The sequence below is a fragment of the Neofelis nebulosa genome, chromosome 6 (genome assembly GCF_028018385.1).
Source record: "Neofelis nebulosa isolate mNeoNeb1 chromosome 6, mNeoNeb1.pri, whole genome shotgun sequence".
NCBI lineage: Eukaryota > Metazoa > Chordata > Mammalia > Carnivora > Felidae > Neofelis > Neofelis nebulosa.
This window is the reverse complement of record NC_080787.1, coordinates 81,158,147-81,172,918: the sequence shown is the minus strand read 5'-3', so window position 1 is coordinate 81,172,918 and position 14,772 is coordinate 81,158,147. Positions and strand designations below refer to the sequence as shown.

Sequence of the window (14,772 nt, the reverse complement as noted above, 5' to 3'; positions counted from 1 at the left end):
AGATGCAAACCTTGGTTCTCATGTGTCATCATGAGAATTTTAAAAGTGATTTTTTAGAGTGTTTAGCATAATACTGGCACACAGTGAGCACTTAATAAATAACATCTGTTATTTCCCATAATACTTGAATATGTATTGACTTATAGTCACAACATTACCCCATGAGGAAAAGAGAAGTAAAATAATATGCTTAATGCTACACATTCAGGAATGGAACTCAGGTTTCTTTATTATCATTCCTCTGTTCTCTAGATACAAACAGAAGAACAGACAGAATTATATTAAAACATTATCCAGTTCCTATTTATTAATCTTTAGTGTGAGGCTTCCATTCTCTGAGGTTATTTTCCAGAGTAGATCTACTGGAACAGTGGTTTCTGAGGCAGGTTAAAAATCATTCCAAGAGAAAGGGTCTGTGACCGAGCAAGTTTAAAGCTGGATTTAAAAAGTTAAGCAGTTTCGGGGCACCCTGCTGGCTCAGTTGGTTGAGCGTCCGACTTCAGCCCAGGTCATGATCACACAGTTCATGAATCCGAGCCCCGTGTCGGGCTCTGTGCTGACAGCTCAGAGCCTGGAGCCTGCTTCAAATTCTGTGTCTGCCTCTCTCTCTGCCCCATCCCCACTCATGCTCTGTCTCTGTCTTAAAAATAAATAAAACATTAAAAAATATTTTTTAAATAAATAAATAAAAAGTTAAGCAGTTTCCATTTTTCCAGAGCCTTTAGTCTGCTAGTGTTCATTTTCAATCTCCAAGAGGAAATTACAGAATACAGTATTTCCCATTTTTACTTGACCACAAAATCCTGTCTCCCCCATCCTTGCTCTGCAAGGAGAGAGCCTTCTGTAGGACACTTTGTGAAACACTCTAAGGGCAGCTTAAAACAGAAGCCAACACAACACAAATGCAGAAAAGCACGGAGGACATACTGGTGACTGGATGTAGAAAATAAGTGCAAAAATGATTAAGTAAATAAAAAGTCTATTGACTCCATGGAAAACTAGAGAAAATTAGGGCATTTGTAGAGTGGCAGGTTGGATGATGCGTATGATAAGATTGAGTGGAACCAAGAGAATGCTAACTTCATTCCATGTGGCTTTAACATTGGACAACAACGTCATCCATTCCCAATGACAAAGACTGTTTTTCCTAGGTTTGCATCTCTCATGTTCTTGGTAATAATGATTGTTCATATCTTAAGTCTGGCTGCTTATCTAATTTTTCTTTTTCCTATCCTTCAAATTCTTTTAGCCCCTGGTATTTTGCCCTTACAATTGAATTAGTTCAATGCTCTGATGTTACAGAAACCAGACTCTATTTGGAGTTCTAGATCCAGTGTCATTGATGACCTAATGGAGATACCCCGAGGACACACTCACTGCCTAATGAAGCTTGGGCTTCTGAATACATGACAGAAAGCTGATGCAGATTTAATTCTTTTCCTAGTTTCAGTTTCTTTGATATAATATTCTCATGTTGTTTATAAAAGAAATTAAGGATTTGTAAGCAGCTAGATGCCCAAAAGTATGAAATGTCTTGTTATTTTTAAGTCTATCAACAGTAAAAGCCTTTTTAACCTTTGAGATTGCACTATTTTTCTTGATTCTATCAACATCCCGTGAAGTAGTCTGTAAAATCATGATTAGAGATAGAGACACGTCCATGATCATTACATCTTCAGACTCTCTTCTCCTAATGAGTGCAGGAGAAAGTTATTGTTTTCTTTATTAATGGGCATTTCTTTCAGGTTTTATACTGTTGAAGTGTATCACAGTGTCACAACCCCCTAAGAGAACTAAGTATGAGTGCCACTGTGAGCCAGGCATATGCCATTTTCCAACTAAGAAGAGTGAATTTGCACAGTGTTTGCAAGCAGGATATTTATGGTAGGTCACAAGAAGAAGTGGTTAACTGACTCCAGATTATATCTCCAGCCTAAAATCTGCTCCAAACTTCATACCCATTTACCCAACTCTCTGCTGGATATTTCTATTCAGATGTCTGGAAGTCACCTCAAACACACATCAAATATTTTAACTCAACAGCCCTCTCTCCCCCATCCTCTCCTTATGTAGTCATGGTTTTAGCATGCACCTTCGAGTCTTGACGTCTCTGTCTCCCTTACCCCAATATCAGATTAACCACCCATTTCCATTGCTTTTACTTAAACTTTTCTCTGGTCTGTTCCTGTCCATCCTTTTACTCACTGCCCACATCATGTGTAACCTCAACCACTACTTAGAAACTAATCTCACTGCCTTCATTCTTGTCCTTTTCAAATGTTCCACACACTCTTAATGCTAGAGGGATTTATTTGAAAACAAATTGGATCATATAATTAACCTGTTGGAAAGTCTTGATTGACTCTTTGTCCACATCTAATAGGATAAAAGTCCCAGCCCATTGAAAGGCTCTCAAGATCCTTTGTGTGTGGCTTGAGTTGCCTCTGATTTCTCCTCCTTCTGCTCCTTGCCCAGTGATTATTGTCCCAGCAGCCCTGAAATACATGTATTTTGTCATATATGCCATGTATATGCCATGTTGTTTCTTACCTCCATGCTAGTCTTTGTTTATGACTTCTTTTCTGCTCATAACATAACTCCATGCTTATCACTTCTTTTCATTTGCCTCTTTTTTTTTTTTTTTTTTTTTTAAGACTCCACCATTTAAAAAATCTATTCAGGTATTGTGAGCTCTAGAAATCTTCCCTGACGCCTCTCCTCCCCGAGTCCACTCAGATCAAATTGGGCTTTGCTCCTGATTACTGTTATGATTATCTGTGAAATTACTGTGCTTGCCATGTTTTTCAATAGTTATCTGATATGTGTCAGTCTCTCCCACTGAACTGAATTATTTTAGGTAGGGACTGAGTCTGAAAATATTTTTGTTTCTCAACACGTGGCACAGTACTTGACAGAAAGTAGGCACTCCATGAACATCTGCTAGAATAAATAATATTCAAAGACATCAGACACTTTCAGAAAATGTTTCTGTAAATCTATATGAAAAACCATTTATTGGCAACATGAGTTACAAAAAAATAGTGTCCAACTGGAAGACAGATGATATGTGGGCATTTTTGGGAAGGAATTTAACAATTTATATGACATTGGAAAAGTTCCAGATTTGTCTGATGAATCTCTCTGTATAAAAAACCAGATTATAATATTTCTACCTATGCATAGGAAGTTCCTGAGCATTGGTAAGAGACCACTGGTTAAATGGTCTGTGCATCTGGAATAAAGTTGCAAACACCTCCTTCTGTCTGCTTCCATCAACTTGGGCACCAGGTAAAGAAGGGAAAGAAGCCTTTTCTACTTTTCCTCATTCTCCACCCCCTCTCCACCAGCAAGTGTACCTCTTTCAGAAAGGGGGAACAGAGGATTTGCATTTCTCTCACAGTCCAAGCCATTAAAAGTTCTTGCCTCTGAGTATCCTAGTTGTATGTAAGTGACAGTTTGGGGACATTTTTCTGACAAGGAGAGAATAAGACCCCTTTTATGTAAATGTTACTCATGCTCTAAAATGTCATACTGTCCTTTTAACTGTTAACTTCTTTTTTATCTGTGGTTTATTATCCCCTTTGAAGAAGCATTTATTAAGCTCTTGCTGTGCCTCCAGCTCTGTGGAAGATACAAAGGAAATGCAGGGCTCAGCTTTGTCCTCAAGGACCCTTGAGGTGGGGAGAAAACAGAAACAAGCAAGTTGACCAAACACCATTGGATGTAATCAGGCATGTAGGGCTCTCCCTTGGTCCCTGTCATTGGAATTGCAATCTTTTCCTTCGCTCTGCTAAACTCTTGAACCTCAAGCACTGACATGTACAAAAGAAGAATGAGGGGCAAATTGCTGTTGCTATGTTTCTGTGTTTAAGTAATAATTATAGAAAATTTTAACTGTTGTGTTCCCCCCCCCCCCGATTCTGTCTCTCTCTCTCTCTCTTTGTCCTTCTCCTGCTCACTCTCTGAAAAAAATAAAATAAATTTTAAAAATGAAATGGGTTGATCAAATTATTCCAGTCGCAAAGAACTGTAACATTAGAATCAGGATTAAAAGTTAGTCTCTGGGGCCTGGATGCCTGATTTAAAATCTTAGCTCCACCTGTTTCAGATTCTGTGTCTCCCTCTCTCTGTGGCCCTCCCCCGTTCATGCTCTGTCTCTCTCTGTCTCAAAAATAAATAAACGTTAAAAAAATTTTTTTTTATATCTTAGCTCCAACATTTGCTTGCTGGATAACCTTGTGCAAACTACTTACTATTTCTGTGACTCAGGTGAGCTATAACAACAATGCCCATCTCATAGGGGTGCTATGAGAATTGAATGAGTTGGTATATGTAAATTCACTTAGAGAAATGCCTGTCATATGATAAAAACAGTGTTAGGATTATTATTAACATTTGGGTTACTTCTGTGTTGCTAGTTGAAACACAAAAGACTTCATCCTAAGGCTCAGCTATGAACAGCTGAAATGGCTTAAGAGTATAATTAGCCCTTTAGTTTTTCCTCCTCTGCTATTTTTTTGTGTGAATCTGGATCTCTCCATAGACTTTTTTTCCATTTCTTTGGATAACCCACATCCCTACCACTCGTTCTGAAGAAAGTACAATTAGCTTTAGAACTGTGCTACTTACAATTAGAAAATTCCATTCCCTGCTTAGGGCTATCTCGACCTCCTCCTTTATTATGGTCCAGATTTCATAGTGTCCGGCAGGTGGGCCTGGCAGTTATGTTTGTCTCCTTTTAGAAGAGTGTGCACAAAAAGAACTATTTGTTGATTTTGGCCAAGGCCCCGAGGCAAATAATAGCATGCTGCAAAGTGAAGCACTCAGCCACCAGGACTTACAAAGGGGGTGTGGTCAAAAAAACAGTATTTTTCAACCCCTAGCTGGACACCCACTGTTAGCCTTTAAAAAATTTAGAAAGGATGATAAAAAAGGCTTTAGAGATAGGAGAGAATTTGAGGAGAGAATCGTTAGTTTTGCCACCTAGCCCCCTAGTAAGCATAAGGAAGGAGAACCTATCCCTTACTCTAAGACAAGGGAAAGGAGGTTCCACAGGCCCTCTGAGATCCTCTGGAACTTGATCCACCAGGGACTTCTGTCTGACTCACACCTTAAGAAATCTAAAGGGAGTAGGGCTCTGGCAGGCCACTCTAAGAGCAGGGCACATGAATGAGAGAATTGCATTGGTACAACATAAGGCACCAGAGCCTGTTGGAGCCAGAGATGTTTGAGTGACTCCGTGGGCCAGATGTGGGACCTTAGTCCTAGACCTAGTTCAAGACACCTGCCTATGAGGTGAGAAGGCCTTACCAGGCAGGAACTGTAGGGGTACTAGAGGACACACAGTGCCAAGGAAGGACATTAGTAATTAGAGGAGAGATTCATTTTTTTTTTTTAATCAAGAGAGTGGTAGACAAGAGATTTTCAGAAATGTTGTGACCCAGGGCTGCCTGGGTGGCTCAGTTGAGCGTCTGACTTTGGCTCAGGTCATAATCTCACTGTCCCTGACTTCAGACTCCATGTCAGGCTCTGTGTTGACAGCTCAGAGCCTGGAGCCTGCTTCAGATTCTGTGTTTCCCTCTCTCTCTTTCCCTTCCCCACTCGCGCTCTCTCTTTCTCTCTCAAAAATAGAAAGACATTAAGATTAAAAAAAGAAATGTTGTGACGTCAAACTGGATCCCTGAAAGCACCCTCTGAGATTGAGTTGGTTTTAAATACTTGCCAGGACCAGGGAGTACCTGCCCCAGGCAGGACTAGTCTACTCATATCTTTGTTGACCAAGTATTCTTCTCTCTCTCCTTTGCTCTAACCATCAAGGCAGAAAACATGGAGAGTGAGAAGAGGAAAGAGGAGAGAAAACCAAGGCAAAGATGGAGAGAAGAAGGTCTTCTTAACCTTGATCATTGTAGGTACCTCCTTGCACCTGGCTTAAATTTGCCAGAGGGCAGAAAATTTAACTTTGGATGAAGATCGACCCTTTCACTAAACTGAGGTAAAGAAATTAATTACCAAAATGAGATAGTTTCTTTTTTGTTTCACTAAAGGTATCAGAGAACTTTTAATTATCTGAGAATGACCAGAAGACCCATGGGATCTGTCTGCATTCTCATGCAAGCAGACACGGAGGAACTTGGCCTCGGGAGTGAACAGCAAAGACACCAGCAGAGATGCTTTCAGATTAAGCACTTGAGTTCCACTTGTAAAATGTTAAGATTACATTTGCTTTATTGAAGATAAATTTTTCCCTCTTTTTTTTAATTCTACTTTTTGATGACTTTTGAGGTAAGGGATTGAAATAAAAATGTCTTTACCAACTTTAAGGAGAGGATTCCTAATCAGTATGTGAAAGAATAATGTGATTAAACATTTGTCTAATCATCTTCAGCAAAGGAGAAAGTATAAAAGAATTTTAATAAAGGATTTTGGTTTTTAGGTTAAGGTACAGCTATTCACTATCAGTTGAATTATATAAAAGACTAAAATTTAATTTCGTTCTTTCTTTAAACTTTAGAATAGATTTAAATTTACAGAAAAGTTGCATACATAGTACAGATTCCCCACACCCTGTTTAATCTATTGTTAATATTTTATGTTAATATGGAACATTAGTCACAATTAATGAAACATTATTCATGGACCACAATTAATGAACATAATGTTGTTAACTGAAGTCCATATTTTCAATATTTTAACTAAAGACCTTCATTTTTATCTGATATTCTTTTCTGATTCAGGATCCCCCCCCCCCCCCTCAGGATATCGCATTATATTTGTGGTCATGTCTACTTAGGTTCCTCTTGGCTTTGACAGTTTCACAGATTCTCCTTGTTTTTGATGACCGTGACACTTTTGAGGAATACTGGTCAAGTATTTTATAGAATGTCCCTCAACTGAGATTTTTCTGATATTTGTCTTATAATTAGATTTGGTATTATAAGTTTCTGGAAGGAAGACACAGAGAGGTGTAGTGCTATTCTCATAGTATCATAGCAAGGATGTATAGTATCTGTATGACTTATCACTATTAATGTTAACTTTGATCACCTGACTGAGGTTGTGTTTTTCAGCTTTGTATCATTTAAATTATTCTTCCCCGCCTCCCTTCCATGCTGTACTCTTTGGAAGGATGTCACTACACTTAATCAAGTGGGGAGTTAGGCTTTACCTCCTTGAAGGCATAGTAGCTACATGGGTTCTTCACTAGAGGTTTTTCTGTTCTCACCATTTATATTGATATGGACTCAAGGGTGTTGACTTTATGTTTTGAGTTATAATCTAATACTAAGTTGTTTATTTTGTTGTAAACTGTTTCAGCTTTTTTTTTTTTTAGTTTTTTTTTTTCAACATTTATTTATTTATTTATTTGAGAGACAGAGAGAGACCGAGCATGAGCAAGAGAGGGGCAGAGAGGGAGACACAGAATCTGAAGCTGTCAGCACAGAGCCCAACGCAGGGCTCCAATTCACAAACCACCAGATCATGACCTGAGCTGAAGTCAGAGGCTCAACCTACTGAGCCACCCAGGTGCCCCTTAAACTGTTTCAGGTTTGACCATGAGGAACTTTTTCAGCTGGCTCTCATGTCCCTTTGAAGTACCCCCATCATTGTGGAGTTTTTATTTCTGAGAAGTTCCTGATTTTCTGGTACTACAAGGTGCTCCAGGCTCACATTTATATTTCCTGCTCCAACCCTAGAATTATCCATTTCTCCAAGGATCCCTGGATCTTCAATTAGGAAATGGTATTAGAAACCAGGATCTGGGGGGGCGCCTGGGTGGCGCAGTCGGTTAAGCGTCCGACTTCAGCCAGGTCACGATCTCGCGGTCCATGAGTTCGAGCCCCGCGTCAGGCTCTGGGCCGATGGCTCGGAGCCTGGAGCCTGTTTCCGATTCTGTGTCTCCCTCTCTCTCTGCCCCTCCCCCGTTCATGCTCTGTCTCTCTCTGTCCCAAAAATAAATAAAAAACGTTGAAAAAAAAATTAAAAAAAAAAAAAGAAACCAGGATCTGGGTACTAGGTGTGCTTGTTGCTCCTTAGATATTTGGTTTTTTTTTTTTTAAATACATATTTGACATTAATTCAAAAAATATTTCTTGAATGCCTACTCAGTATTACACATTTGGAGAAATAGAATTTGAGATTTTCTGACTACTGCCTACACAGCTGGTATTGAAATCAGCAAAACCTATTTAACCCCTTCTCATTTTCCAAGGAAAAATATGCTAAGTGATAGGAGAGAAGTTGAAAGGGAAAAAATAAGCAAATTTTGGTAAACTCTTTGCCTATAACATATACATGTGGCTTATTATTTACTTTATAAGAAAATAACATGAAATTACACATAGTCTTTGTTATAAAACTTAATTGAAAAACAACCAATTTTATTAACTACGTGAATGTTGTATATTAACATAAGTGCTAGCATATGTAATCACATATCTAGCATACTGTGCATTATTTTAATGGCTATGTCACATGTAGCAAATCAATACACGAAGCACATTAAGTGGGAAGGAGGGGAGTCACCTGAACATTGTGTTCCACATGCATGGATCTGCCATAAACAGGAGTGCTGCATTTGAGTGACACTTGTACTTTAGTAGAAGAATGTGAAACTAGAATCTTTTTGTATTTTTTTATTATTTGAGAGACAGAGAGAGAGAGAGAGAGAGAGAAAGCACTTGGGGGAGGGGCAGAAAGAAAGGGGGAGACAGAGAATCCCAAGCAGGCTCCATGCTATCAGCATGGATCCCAGTGTGAGGCTCAATCTCATGAACCATGAGATCATGACGTGAGCTGAAATCAAGAGGTGTTTGCTTAACCAACTGAGCCATCCAGGCATTCCACACTGGAGTCTTAAGTAAACTCTGATAAGCTCTAATTGTAGTTTATATACATTGTAATGACCCTTGATAACTAACTTAGGTTAGTAATGTGACAACAAAAATTTCTCCTCTCTATAAACCAGAGTGCAGTTTTCCAGAATACTTTGGGCTTGAGTAGAACAATACAAACTACTAACATTTGTTGAGCATTGTATGTGTCAGGCATATTTTAAGAACTTAATGTCTATTAATTTATTTAACTTCACTGTAATAGTCTTATGTAGTAAGTACTCTTATTTCTATTCTACCACTGAGGAATCTAAATCATAAAGCAGTTAAGGTTACTTGTCCAAGGTCACATAGATAAAAGTGGCAGTGCCAGCCTCTATATCCCCCCCTCATGTGTCTCTCCATGCAGGTAAATGAATTGCTGTGCATGTGGTGGGGGAGGCACACAGCGAACATGGAGGCTACATGGGCAAAGGGGCCGACAGAGCCATCCATGTTGGCATGTGTTAGAAAGGGACTTGGCTATAGTGTCCACAGTATAAACTCTCCTTTGTCTCTGGTACAAAAAAATCTGTCAAGTACACATCCTCACTGAAGTTTGTGTATAAAGAGCATTTTTTGTGTTTGCAGGATTCAAAGATGCATTAAGTTTCATATGTAGGTCAATGCAGTGAAGTACAGATATATTTTATAAGGATGCAGAAGCCCACGGGATAAGGAAATCACCACCAGCAAGATGCTCAAATTTTGGGAAGTCCTAGAAATCCTCCAGACTCTAAACTTGGGACTTTGATAAAATTCAATTCTTGATCTCAAGATTCATAGAGATATATTTAGTTTTCAGTCTGTGGATGCATATACCATGTGCATAAAAAGCTTGCCAGTATGGGTGAGTTCATGACCCTTCACAGCAAATATTTTCACAATTTGGCTTTAGACTGTATTTCATAATTCCTGATGTTACCAATTTAGAGCCAGGAGGTGGTGAAGAAGACTTTGTTCCATCTTTCAAGGAACTTACAGTCCAGAGGAGATGAGCAAACAACGAGTAATGGTTCTCCAGTGTGTAAGTACTGACTGTCATGAGCAGAGGGGTGATGGGAATACTAAGAGAGGCACCTATCTCAGAAATAAAGAAGGTTTCTCAGAGGAAAAGATGCCTATTGAGGATGAAAAGCTCAGAAGGAGCTGGGCAAAGGGAAAGTTAGGAGAAAAAAAGACGAAAGCAACTGGGGGAGAGGGAAAGGGGCTAATGCCTTGGAAAGAAGTAACAGCACATGCAAAGGCCCAGGGAGGAGGCCGGCCATGGAACAGTCAGGGAACGAGCAGCAGTGCACCATGGAAAGTGATGATTGGTGCAGCTGCAGAAGTCAGACCTTGAAGGGCATTACCTGACTTGAGACATTTGAAATTTGTTCCAGCCCAAAAGCCAAGATAATGACATGTTGAAAATAACAGTGACATGATCTAAATTGCAGTCCAGAGGTCTCTCTGGGTGCAGGGCTGAGAGTTGGTGGGCAGGGGCACAAGAGAAGAAGCAAGGAAGCCCCCAGGAGACTGATGCAGCAATTGGACAAGAGGGGGTGATGGCCTGGACTACCACAGTCATGATGGGAAGAGAAGAAAAGTGGTAGATTGAGGAGATATTTTGGCTATAAAATTGACAGAGCTTAATCATGTCTGGGAAGGATGCAAAGAAATGGAAGAATCAAGGATGACCTCAAGTTTCTGACTTGTTTCAGGGCTGAAATTGTTTATCACTTAGCACAGAATCACTGTCTATTTTTGCTTTGGAGCAGATACATTTCTTCCGTTACTTTATTTGCCCTATATATGTCAAAGAGTAACCAATCATGATCAGTTACTTTGTAAAAAATGAATCATATTCACATAATGTCTTGGCTAAATAAAAACTGATTTTTTGTAAGGGATGAATGGAAAGAATCCCCCCCCCCCAAATAATATTCCCTATGAAAGAATAACAAAACAATCATAAATAAAGGAAATAATCATGTTGATGATACATTTGAATATTAGTATATTTCAAAGATACATCCTTGGAACACACAATTACTTTTAGAGAAAACAAAAGTCAAGGGAGAGAGGTATTTGTTTTCCAACATCTTTGCGCCAAAGAAAACTGATAACACTGTACTGTGCATGACGAACAAACTGGAGGACAAGATCTGAGTGGACTAACCCTTTTTATTTGCCCCTTAAAATGTGATTCTGTAGAGTCCCCAGGGATGCTGAGCCCTGTGAATAGCATTTCCAGGAGGTTGCTGATTGTGATCTCAGAAGCCCTGAGCACTCTCTGAGAATGCTCATATTAGCTAAATAAATTCTGAATAGTATTGGTGGGAAGATCAGAGAAAAACATCTGAAGGAAATCATGGTGAACATATTGATTGATCAGTTTCCAGGACTGTTTTCTAATTACTCTTCCTGAGAAGAACAGAAGATGAAGAATCTCAAGGGAGACACCCCAGTGAGAACTTGCAAGGAGATGGGATAAAGTAGTTCTTGAAGCAAGCAACAGATCACCAGAATGACCTGGAGAGAAACTGTTCATTGGACTGAATCGTGGAATTTTAAATTGAGCCAAATTTAGTGTGTGAAAATCATTGAATTTGGAACACTGCCAAGGGTTGATTAATTCTAGTCAGAGTGTTTAAAATGTTCTTTTCTGAATTAAATGAAAAACACTTACTTGTCCACGTTGAGGGCTGAGCATGTCCGAAACATCAAAAAATTTTAAATGTCTTAAAAGTTCCTGGTAAACTTATTTAGGTTGTCTCACTTAGTTAAGTATTTTCCCAGGTAGCAAGATGGTATTCTAGAAAAGGTCCTCTCTCAGGAGTCAGGAGCCCTGAGTTGTACTTTTGTTACTGGCACCATCTTGATCATTCACTCACCTCCCTGGGCTTCCATATCCTTGTCTATGAAATGAAAAGTTTGGATAGGGCCATCTCTAAAGTCTTCTGAAGGTCCAAAATTCTGAAGCTAGAGTCTGTCTGAATAAATGACCTTTCTATGTGTTTTACCCATGAGAGGACAAGAGTATATACCTGGATATGGATTCAGGCAGATCCAAATCTGGGCTCTACCATCTACCAGCTGGTGAGCTTGGGAAAGTTATTTAACCCCCTTTAACTTTGATGACTTCCTTTCAAAAATAGACACACTTCCTTTCATAGGGCTGTAAATAAAAATCAAATGAGGTAATGTTTATAAACCTGGCATAGTTCTTTTAAATTTTTGAAATGTTTATTTATTTATATGAGAGAGAGGGAGGGAGGGAGGGAGAGAGAGAGAAGGAGAGAGGGAGAGAGAGAAGGAGAGAGAGAGGATGAGCAGGGGAGGGGCAGAGAGAGGGGAAGACATAGAATCCAAGCAGGCTCCAGGCTCTGAGCTGTCAGCACAGAGCCCTACATGGGGCTCAAACTCACAAGCTATATCATGACCTGAGCTGAAAGATGCTTAACTGACTGAGCCATCCAGGCACCCCAAACCTAACACAGTCTTAAATATTTGACCTTTTTAAATAGGAGGTGTCTCAGTCATTCTTGTTCTTTCATGTGATGATAATGAAATGGTGGCAGGCAAAAAAAAAAAAAAAAAAAAAAAAAAAAAAGACAGAAAAAAGGAGGATTTACCAGATTAAGTTTCCAAAGTTGGAAGCCATCACCACATGGTTCCTTGTACTCTAGAAGTGTTAAAGCACCTTGAGCCTTGGGATTTCTGAGTTGGGCTTTACAGAAATCCTCTTTTTCTCTCTGGGCTTGATGGTTCAATTCTGAAACCCCAGTGCACTGGGCTAAACACCACAGAAAGGAGAGTTTGTGTTTGCTCAGCTGAACTCATCACTTCTACCTTAGCAACTCTGTATCTGGAACTTTTTCATTTCTTTCATTGGCAGCTGGGGAAACAAGAGAATGATCGCAACCCTAGACTGCTGTCATCTGCAAAGTTTATTCCCTGGGTAAGAGTTATTCATAAGACAGGAGCACTGTGGGGCCATTCTGATTTACAGCCTGCTCACTCAGAAACCTGGTTTAGTCACTCCTTCCTGCTCACTGAGACTCCACTAATAGATTTTCCTCTGCCTGGTTTCTTTGGGTACTCTGGCAGGAAGAGGAGACCGCTAAACTGTTAAGAGAATCTTCAATAAAACTGATGTTAAGATCTCTTGACAGAGAGTACCATATACTCTACGTATGTTCTGCATGTGCACATGCACATACACATTTGTGTGTAGGTGTGTGGGTTCACATGCATGCACACCACTGATGCTCCTGGTGATGCTTTGTATGGATGGAGAATGAGCAGCTCCTGCCTCTGGCTGGCTATTATTTACTTGCACAAAGGTCTTTCATCAACACTGGGAAATGACTACCTACATGGTGATTTACTGTGTGTGATCAAGTGTAGAACTTTCCTTAGTTGGTGCAGTCTTCTGTGTAATTCTCATTCCCATCCCTCCCAAACCTCTCCTCTCTTTCAGAGCCTGAATCCTGTATTTATTATATTGTTTTCATGCTTTCACAGTTTTATTGAACCTGTGCCTTTCAAAGTATTCTGCATTTTAATACTTTTGGAAGGAAATGAAGTATCAATCACACACACACAAAATGTAAATTTGAGAGGAAGATTGGGTCCTTTGGCATAGGACTAAGGTTAATTTTTTTCAACATACAAATGATACACAATGCCAATTATTGGATTGACTGCAGAAGCAGAAGCTTTACAAGGGTAAACATTCCCTCATGTAAAAGCAAACAGGATACAGAAAATGTCAGGTGTGGTGACCTAATTAAGGAAGCTATTAGCATCCTAATAAACAGCATTGATCATATTGTTGCTCAGGGAGTTAGTTTTTCTTTGCATTTTGGTTTGTGTAGAAAATAGGGCTTTTCTTTAGGAGGTACTGTTATAATCTAAGCCAAAAGATGTCAAATGTAACTTATCAGAGGAAAAGTAGAAGGAAACTGTCATGATAGTTTTTTTTATCACCTTTATTGTTTTTAATTTGCCTTCCAATATTCAAAAATTAATTTGTAAATAGTTATTGGAAATGTTTAACATCCCTATTTGTTAAAACTATTTTTCTTTTTCATGCTCATTAGAGGGCAGTGGGACTTTGGAAAAGCCCACATCTGAGTGAAAACTAAAGATATATTGTGAACTTAATCCATTTACTTTAACACAAAATGGTAGGCACTACTAAATGATATTCAGGTTCCCTGCTCAAAATGTCAGTTTGAGCACAGGGGTCTATCCTCCTCTCCCACCTTCTAAACCCCACCCCAAATTCCATTAAAATGACAGGAGGATACATTTATAAAAGAATAAATCCATAATAACACTGTAAAACAGAAATGCCATGAATGGACTGGACATCTTGACACATTTCAGCTGATTTAGGATTGATGGAGAAATAACTACAGAGAATAAGCACAGAGAATAAGAATAGCACAAGACATCAGAAATTTTGTGGCAAGCAACAAAGCATTATATTGCCTGAATTAAGTCCAGATTTCAAAAAAAGAGAAAAAATAAAGAAGGGGAGGGGGGAAGGAAGGAATGGAATAAGTTACTGCACTCAAGACTGAAATAATAAAGCACTCCACTACCAGAATTAGGTCTCCCTGTCCCGCTGCCTGACTTTGGCAATTATGGAAATCCTAGCCTGCCTTTCTGTTGCCCATTATTTAGCTTTGAAGAAAACCTGCTCATCAAAATGCCCTAAGCCATCACACAAAGCCTATGGTGAGCCCACCTAGTCAAAAGAAGGATCATTAAGAAAATAGATTTACATGAGAAAGAATGAAATATGGCCTTTTGTAGCAACGTGGATGGAACTGGAGAGTGTTATGCTAAGTGAAATAAGTCATACAGAGAAAGACACATACCATATGTTTTCACTCTTATGTGGATCCTG

General features: G+C 39.2%; 1 long non-coding RNA gene across 1 annotated transcript; it reads left to right on the top strand.

The window, feature by feature from the left end:
- Positions 1–5,820: 5,820 nt before the first annotated feature.
- On the top strand, positions 5,821–6,432 carry LOC131513469 (uncharacterized). The gene is made up of 2 exons (XR_009262598.1): positions 5,821–5,905; positions 6,045–6,432. It is a non-coding gene; the product is annotated as an uncharacterized LOC131513469 (long non-coding RNA).
- Positions 6,433–14,772: the final 8,340 nt, after the last annotated feature.